At 34.4% G+C, this 10012-nt stretch overlaps 1 long non-coding RNA gene across 1 annotated transcript; it reads left to right on the forward strand.

The window, feature by feature from the left end:
* Nucleotides 1-820, forward strand: LOC113273648. The gene is made up of 3 exons (XR_003322531.1): nt 1-200; nt 420-495; nt 581-820. It is a non-coding gene; the product is annotated as an uncharacterized LOC113273648 (long non-coding RNA).
* Nucleotides 821-10012: the final 9192 nt, after the last annotated feature.

Genomic DNA, 10012 nt, shown 5'->3' on the forward strand with positions numbered 1-10012 from the left:
TTCAGAATCCAGTTCGTCAACCGTTACTACGTGAACCACCTAGAGACTTGGGAGAATTATATGAAGGGGACGACGCCAGATCAAATTTGTCTCAGACACATTTGAAAGTATAATGCGGCAGATGCGACCAGCCATGGATCTTTGAATGGAATAGAGATTTGAGACCTTTCTGACAATTCCGGGAAATGAGAGACACGTAGGTTAGTCCAACCATACATCAATGATCCTTCTTTATCATTGTTTGTTCGTGGAAATGAAATTAAATATGAAACCGAAGTCCGGACTATGAAATTAAATGCTAGACTTCAGCATCAAGAATATTTTCTTTCCTATATTATGTATCTTCGTTGTATATGCCTATCCTATGAATATGTATCATCTTCTTTTTCACATGTCTTCTACTGTTGTTGTTGCTTAAGGGAGACGCAAAAAACAATGGTCGATGGTGATGGTTACGAGATATGCAAAGATAATGGTGAATGGAATTGATCGAGGGTGAACTAAAAATTTCTTACTTCATTTTCGTTTTGTTGTTTTTCTTTCATTTCCAATTACTGGTAATTTGATCTTCTTCGTGCAGGTGCAAGTGGAATTGGTTTGTAGACGTAAAAATGGTCTGAAAAGACATGTATATGGTGTGTTCGCCTACAAGTGCAACGAAGTTATTAGAGATTTTCTACAAAATCCATAATCATAGTTAGTTTTTGGGTGTTGTGGCCTGTATGTAATTTAAGTAAAACGTTTTTCTGTGTTCATACGTTCAGTTGATTGTATTCCTAAAGCTTTTGTGGACTCCAAAATGTGGTGTTTTTGGAGTTGGGAGGGATAGGTGAATACTTTGTTTTACTATGAATATTGTGAACTCTATTTTTTTTTTCTCGGTCTAACTCTTAATAGTTTTAACAGAATCAATTGTATGTTCTTAGAATGTGACATCCTACTGCCATATTAGGCGACGGGCATCTAATGTTTTTGTCTTCATTTTTCTTTGCAAACATAATTCATCGTACACCAAATCAAAACATCCATCGTATATTACAAGTGAGCTTATAAGTAAGGAGTTCGGCAAAAAAAAAAATCAAATTATAAACTTTTAACAAATATCGATCTACTTAGATTTTAATCTCTCGAAGTACAATGAATGCATCGAAGGTTGCATAATTCAAGCCAAAAGCACAGCGAAATCATGAAGTTCCCTGCAACTAAGACACCACTGTATTCTTTTTTCTCAAATTATGTCCTTATCTTATTTTATTTTATTTTTCTTTTATGGAACATTAGTGGAGTTTCTATTGAGTAAACTCTCTTGGATAAAGACGGACTTTTGAAAACAATTCCTATAAGAGATCGTTGTTAATGTTCACGTTCCAAAAGGAACTACTAAATAGGATCCATTTGAAGTCTAATGGAAATTTCTTTGAAACCTATGCTTCTCTTCATAACCATAGAGAAATACTTCGCTCAAATAACCATAGAATATTTGTAATTCCTTGGTAATCTTCTGGCGACTACATTGATAACATAGAAAATACAAACTTTAATTCATCCCAGTTTGTGTTGTCTGAATCAGCTAAGCTACATATAGATTTCCTTCTTTTTTTTTAATCCTATACTACTTCATCCCAATTTTACCGCTCTGAATCAGCTCAACAATTTAAGTTTTACGGGGTCATCTCTGTTTAAGCTAGAGTTTTATGTTTGATGTTGTATTAATGAAAATTAGCACATCAAAACTCTATGTTTACCAAAGTAAAGTTGTTGCACATTATCTACAAGATCATCCAGGAGACAAAATGATTTGCATGACGGAAGCCAGAAGGATTCAGCGCGGCCAAACAAGGGACTGGAAAAACTTTTTTGTACAACACAATAGCAAGAAGCTTTCGTAGAGATGGAAAAATAGTCTTAATTGTTGCTTTATCTGGTATATCGCTTCATTACTTCTTGATGGAGGTCGAACAGCACATTCCAGTTTTAAGATTCCATTTGAAGTCAAAGATGATAACAGTATTAGTATTAGTAAAGACTCGGATTATGTCCAGTTGCTTAAAGAAGTCAGATTTATCATATGGGATGAAGTTTCAATGCAACATAGATTTTGTGTGGAAGCGGTTGATCGCCTACTACGAGATATTCGCAGTGATGACAGACACTTTGGAGGTGTAACAGTCGTCTTGGGTGGAGACTTTAGACAGACTCTACCGGTGGTCTCGAATGCAAGTCGAGAACAAACTGTTGGAGCATCTATAAGAGGTTCATGCTTTGGATTACATTATTGTCTTGGCATTAAACAAAATATGCGATTGAGGCAGGAACCGGAAATTTGGAGTTTGCTGACTACTTGCTTGAGGCAATGAAATTTCATTGAATAAAACTATATTTATCGTAGACATAGCTATTTTAAATCTGATTAATTGACGTGTAGATTGGAACGAACCCAGAAGAGGTTGTTAATCTTCCATCGACAATGGGTCGATGTCAAAACATGCATGGGCTAATATCTTCAGTGTATCCGCTGTTGGGAATGGATAAACCAATGTCACCCGAATACTTAACTGAGAGGATCATTTTATCTCCACGTAATGAAGACGTCCATAACATTAATATGGACGCATTATAAAGATTACATGGGGAGACTTACACGTATTTTGCTGCCGACAAAATGATTCGGGATGATCATGGAAGGGATTCATATTTTACAACTGAATTTCTCAACAATTTGAGTCCACCAGGATCACATCCATTTAATATAAACCTTAAAGTTGGATGTCCCATTATGTTGCCGAGAAATCTGGCACCGAAAGAAGGCCTTTGTAATGGTATAAGACTGGTGGTGACGAGGTGCGGACGACACGCGATTGAAGCTAAAATCACAACCAAAGAAAAAGCTGGTGAAGTAGTATTCATCCTCAGAATAACTTTTCAACCTTCAGCTTCAGAGCTAAACATACAAATGGAAAGACGTCAATTTCCCATAAGCAACACAACCTTCATCTCCAGAGCTAAACATACAAATGGAAAGACGTCAATTTCCCATACGCGTTGTATATGCGATGACTATTAACAAATCACAGGGACAATCGGTAAAGTATGTCGGAATTGATTTACGTACTCCAATATTTAGCCATGATCATCTATATGTCGCATTGTCCCGGTGTACTGCTGTAAGGAGAATTACTTTATTGTTGCAAATGAATCAAATGTGTCTTTAGATCCGGTAACAACAAATATAATGTATCCTGAAGTATTATTGTAGAATTTGATGCTTCTTTTAATTTTCTAGATTGTATGGAACATGTAATTTTTAATATTTCTTTAGATTGGATGATTTTATTAGTTTGTTACGTTAATATTTCGTGAAAAAACAAACTCCCAGCATAAGAATATCCCCAATGCTTGCACCAATCCGGAGTTGGTCAAAACACGTCTAAAATTAATACACCAACACGCCGAAGGCGTACGAGAGGTTGAGACCAGTCCGAAGGCCTGGTTGATACCCTAGTGGGATTCTTGGATACGGAAGAAAACCGCTTAATAGAGGAGGGTTAGTGACAGAAAACCGCTTAATAGCGGAGGGTTAGCTACGCGGCAGAGACTCTTCTTGGTGGCATAATTTTTGCCGTCAACGATTATTTTTGGTGGCGGTTACCCGACGCCAATATTTCTGAATTGTTGTAGTGGAATCGTAGAGAAGAAAACAAAGAGGTAGAGAAGGAGATGGATTTCTATTCAATTGAATAATCAGGTTACATGGAAATCATATCTTTAATATACATGTAAAGAGAAAACCCTAGGTATCTAGTTGGGACGCACATCCATGGGCCGTAGGCCCTACAACACCCCCCCCCCCCCCCCCCCCCGTGCGGTCCAACAGAACTTCGTATGCAGTGCTTCACATACAGTGCTTCAAATGTAGGTCTTTAAATGTAGTTCTCTCAGTGATGACTATTGTGTCTCAGTCAATTGCTCCATTAGAACTTTGCTAGTAAAACTCAGAGGGACAAAACCTTGTTGCAGTTCTTCACATTTAGTGTTTCACGTTTTGTGCTTTACATGTAGTGCGATCTTCAGAGACCACTGAATCTAAGTTTTAGCCTTAAGTTTGAAGGAAGGACAACCTTCCACATGAATGGACCAGGAGTTTGCTATAATGTTTGTACATGTAGCATATGTTATCCACATGGCCATGAAGTGAAAAGGTCTAGGCATACAATCTCCTTCAAAATTGAAGCCTACATACATGGGGTAGTGGTCTGAGGAATCTCTAGGGAGATTATTAACACAAATCTTAGGGAATACAAATTCAGTATCTTGATTTATTAGGAATCTATCAAGTCTTTCGAAGATCAAATCAGTATCACTCTGCATGTTAGACCAAGTAAATCTAGTACCAGAAAAACCAGGATCATGCAAATCAAAATTTTCACAAAAAGTTTTAAGATTTAGGAAATCATTATCATCAAGGTCTAAGCCGCCCATTTTGTCATCATGACCTAACAAAGCATTAAAGTCTCATACAAAGAAATCTGGCTCTCCACTACAGATAGAGGGAAGGTTACCCTGACTAGCCCAAAAAGCATCCTAAGGGTCTGGTTTGGTTCACCATATATGAAGTGTATATGACAAGGTTTGGAGTGTATTATGTCATTGGTGGTAACATAGATGCCCCTAGAATCGGAAGAGATAACATTAAGATCCATTTCCTGTTTCCAAGCTAAGACCAGGCCTCCACTTTTACCAACACATTATAATTAAAATCTCTCTTTTTATTAAAAAAAAGAAGTTAAAATCTCTCTTCACTCTTTTTAAGTTCCACTCTTCACTTGTACATCAATCTCTACTCCTGAAACCCTAAAATGGAGAGCAATCAAGGTTCGTTTTCTTTCTCTGTAAAACCCTAGTTGGTTACCTACTTCTGATTTTGCATCTTCTTTTGGATTCTACATTCTCGTTTTCTGATTTTGCAGCCCCACGAGAACATATGGATGTTTGTCTGGATAAAGATGATATTGATAAGATTGCTCCATGTATGTACTATGTACTCTTCTTCTTCAAAACCCTTGAGTTGTCCATGTACTTTTTTTTAGTTTGATTTCGACTCTTTTTACAGGCCCAAGATCATCTTATTTTGATCTTCTAAATTGCGCATACGCAGGGGATTTAGATCATTTTAAGAGTAAGCTCATTTATGATTTTTTACTCTTTCTTTTAATTATGTTTCTGAAAATATATGAAGATTAGCAAGCAAGGAAATCCCTTCTCTAGCTTATTAACTTAACATATCAAACTTTCCCTGCTACCCATATCTTAGTAATTTAATTTAATTTAACTTATTAGTGTTTGTAACCTTAGTTTATATAGCATTCTAATATTATGCCACCTATGTGTATGAGTGTATCCACTAAAACGTTCCCTTGTTGCATATTTGATTCCAAGAGTTCCATCAGTTTTATTTTCAAGAACATGTGATATTTGAATTGTCCAACTTACGACCAACCCCAAGCAAATCATTCTTTTAGATAACCCCTAGTGACTGGTTTATGATTGGCACACAAGTAAAATATCAGAATGATTTTTTCCCGATAGGAAGAAATTCCTTTCTTAATTTTCCCTATTAAACAAAATTTTATGTTAGAATTGTGCATTTCCTTTAGAAGTTACTGCATGTAAACTTTTGTTTGTGATCTTTTCTGATAGATGTGCATTATCTTATCCAGATCGTTGGAATTTAGATTTCCTTGCAAATAATACTTTGTCGTGAAACTTTATTCTGCATGCATGACTGGTTAAGGCTTAGATGAACTTTCTCATAAACTTTTTGAGCTCCATAAGTTCGTATAAATTTTTTTATGTTGTTTGGAGTTTTCAGGAGTATTGGAAGATTAAGGCATACGGTACCTCTTGCCACATAGAAGCAAACACTTACGCCATGTATATTTACTTTAAAATAGTAAGATGTATACTCGAATGCGAATGTGTTGGGAATCTCTAATAGTGAAGCTTGAGATCTAGTAAAATACTTCACCTTGGTGCTGGTCTAACTATAACAATGTACTTCTTCCATGTTGCTACTTCTTTATCTGAAAATAGCATTAAGACGTGGCATGTCTCTTCTATAAATTTTTTCTTGCATTTGGATTTTGAAAATACAATTAGATGATTATTTCATTTGCTACTTTATCTGCAGGAGATAGAAAGATACATACATCGTTACTTTCAAAAGATATTAAAATTAAAGTTGCGACTAAATCTGGCACACCCCCATCATATGCTGCTCTTGTTGGCCAGATTGATGATGTGGAAGTTTTGTTCGATCACCATGCAGATGCAAGTTGACTTTTCCTCATCTAAATAAAGTTAATAGCCAATTATTCCTTTTCAAGCTGTGTTACAACGATACGCCTAAAAAAAACATATGTATGGAGAACTTAGGGTTGGAATTTCTTATTGAGTAAAATAAAAGAAAATATTTATGTCTATGTGTACCTATAGTAATCCTTCACTGTTTTTGCACTCTATCTCTTTTTCTCAAAAATTAAAACTAAAGTTTTCTGAAATAGGTATCTAAGGTCCCAGATCCAATGCCGATTGCTGAACATGGCACTGTTAATCTTGCTTCCAAGGGAGATGATTATGTTGTGGTTGTTTCAGATGGAATTATATCAATGAAAGGTGCATCAATGAGTGGTCGACTGAGAAATAAATTTGATATCAACAAAATTATAGAATTTGGAAATTTTAACTTGGCGTACTATGAAGATTTAGATCACTTTGAAAGGTATAATACATATCTCTGGAATTCAACAGCAGATGAAACTGATACTCTTACTCTTGATGAGCTTTTAACAATCTTGAAGGGTGGTCCTTCAAGTAAGAATTTTTTTTCGTTTGTAGTTGGTAGGTTCGTAAACAACCAACCTACAATTGAAAAACTATATTTTAATGTAAGTACTTTATTTTTATGTTTCTCTTGCAGACATTTTGTGCAATCGCTGTTTTGATGTGTTCAGTGAGCTGTATTTGAGTTATTAAATGTTAGAATCACTGTTTCGATATTTTTAGGGAACTAAATTCAGGGATTTCAAGGGTGAAGACCTGTAATTCACAGGAGGATCTGGCTGACTTCATGCAGAAATAGTTATGAAGAGGGCATATAGAGCTGAAATGACTATCCAAAATACCGTTGGAATTGTAGAAGAAGCCGTTGTTTATGCTTCCATCAGAGAAGCAGGGTGTGGTGTCCAAGTCAATGTAGTTCAGATGAGGCAATCCGGAGAAACCATAGAGGTAACCAAAGAATCAACGATGGTCGACCAATTATGGATTACCCATCAAAGTTCACTTTTGTTCAAACGGCTCCCTTTGATCGATGAATTTGGTCGATTATCTGATGAGGATCAGAATACTTGATTCACCGAGAAATCTGTCATGGATGACTGGGAGGACATGATTACCATTCCACTTTCTCCAGTATCTCAAGGAGAATATGTTCCACCACCTGTATCTTCTGTTCTTAGACGCCGAAGGAACCAAAACAACATATAACATATAAGACTTATGCTATACACTTATGTATTATTCCATATCTAATTAAAAAATGTCTCAAATTTTTCGTTTTTTAGTCTTTAGAGAAAATAATTAGCATTTTAAACTGGTGTTTATAAAATATTACTAACAAATATATTCCATATGAAAAAAGCTACTCATTCGTAAATATTTATATGCAATTAAAAATATATATATACCATAAATTTCGCATGTATAAACCAAAATTTATAGTATAATATAACATTTTTCATACATTTGAAAATGCCAACATCCATAAATACATATATAGTTTTGGGATTTCGCAAATTTTAAATTGAAGGTCGATTTAGATATTTTAAAATGTAGGTAACTACTAACTACAAGAATTTTAATTTGTAAAGAAGAATTTAAAACTTTTAATATAGGAGTACATATTCCCTCTTTAATAACGTTAATCTTGAAATGTATTATATTGTTGAAAATTTTGTTTCAAGGAGAATCAAAAGTACTGTATTATATTATATCATTAAAATACTAAAAACCGTAACAACTATTTTTACTTATATAGACTTTTTGACAAGAAAAATTAATGTTTAACATATTAAATATTGATTTATTGTTCATTTACATTGATCATTAGTAATTTGAATGCTCATGTGTGAAGAATATATTTTTTCACCTCGTGATTGTATGTTTTTGGTTCTTTTACTGCATTCCATGTTCACCACTACTAAGAACGTCTGGGACTGCATGCCATACTCGATATGTTGGTTTTAATTCGTATATCTTTTAAGCCTAGAAGATAATATTTTTCCTGATAGGTAGGGTGGATGACAGACAATATATATATATATACACACGTTATGCTGCTGATTATTTATTGCAGCGGTTAGAGTTCACTATGATGAAAATCTATTAAACAGTACCTACACATCGTGTGGTTCAGTATCTGAGCATAAGAGTGAAGTTTTATGTAAGAAAGTTTCAGGTTGCTAAAATTCGGTTGTTATTTTAGGTAGTGTGTTTAGTAGTTTGTTTACTTCTCAACCATTTGCTTCAAGTATAATATTCAACATTTTTCGATGAGTCGAATTAGATAAATGTCTTTGACAGATTATTCATTAACAAAAATAAAGAAAAAGAAGGATCTGGACAAATATAATCAAAGATTAAGTAAATGACAAGGCAAAAACATGTATACTTTCATATTGAAATATTAATAAATACGATATAATTTGCAATGATAAAGGATTAGAAATGGTAAATATTTTTGTCAGATATTTTAAAGAATAAGTGGTAGATTAATACGTAAGCAACACTCTTTTGTAAATATTTTGATTAATAAGATATATATGTACATGTATAATATTCCTAGATTTTTATAGTAAAAAAGTTACAATACGAAATAACCACTCTTCAATTTGTTGTATTATGCAAGAATGGGCAACAAGTGCTCATTTTTTTTTGGCTTCACTGGTCAGAAAACCATGAAATACATAATTGCATATTCCCATTTCTTCCTTTCCAGGCTAAAGGGTAAAACATGACTGGAGGTTTGACTCATAATTTAATCAATGGGAAGTAACTTGCTTATGGAAATTACTTGACACTAAAATGTTTCAATATCACAATATATGGAAAAAACCTCACCGCCAGTTAAGTTCTAAACAAAGAAACAAACTTTATGTATTAAAGGAAAGAACTTAACTTCATGTTATTAAGAATTGTTTAGGTTGAAAGAATTTCATTGCTTACATCTAAAACAACCTAGCCTGCACCAATTATTCTATATTGGAGGCATCCTACAACACAAAATAACAATCTCCTACATGTTGCATATCTTGTTGTAAAGTTGCACTTCATCGCCGAAGATTCTTCGAGAACAATGGGTAACACTGAAATGACGAGGGTACAAAGTACACCATAATCTTATCGATATATCAACCTATGCATACAAATCTTGTCTAATCTTACCCAAACAATAACGATTAAAAGATTATTTCAACAAGGTGTACTTGGTAATAGTCAGAGTTTGAAACGAACTAACTAGTGTGTTGAAACCTTTTCAAGAAAACCATAATCTTTTCAAAGACCACTGAGTCTAAGTTAATTTCCTCGTTAAAACCTTGTCAAGAAAACCCAGAGGGGAAAAACTTGAGCTAGGGGAAAAGAGTACTACAATATTAAGTGAACTTAGAATAGAGTTGGACTCGTATATGTTGCCTCATCAAAACCTTGACAAGGAAAAACCCAGTGGGATCACAAAACCTTGACTAAGGGAAAAGTGTACAACGCGATAAGTCCACGTATAGTTACTTCGTTGAATTTCACTTCTCTTGTTGCTTCACAACTCAGAAAAACCTCGTGGGAAAAAAAATAACCTTGGAAAATCAGATTCCAGGTGTTTGTTGTTGTCTCATTAAAAACATTTCCGAGTAACAAAATCCTATGGGAAAAAGTAATCTCGGCGAGGAAAAAAGAGTTC

Source organism: Papaver somniferum, chromosome 4, assembly GCF_003573695.1.
Source record: "Papaver somniferum cultivar HN1 chromosome 4, ASM357369v1, whole genome shotgun sequence".
In the NCBI taxonomy this organism is placed as follows: domain Eukaryota; kingdom Viridiplantae; phylum Streptophyta; class Magnoliopsida; order Ranunculales; family Papaveraceae; genus Papaver; species Papaver somniferum.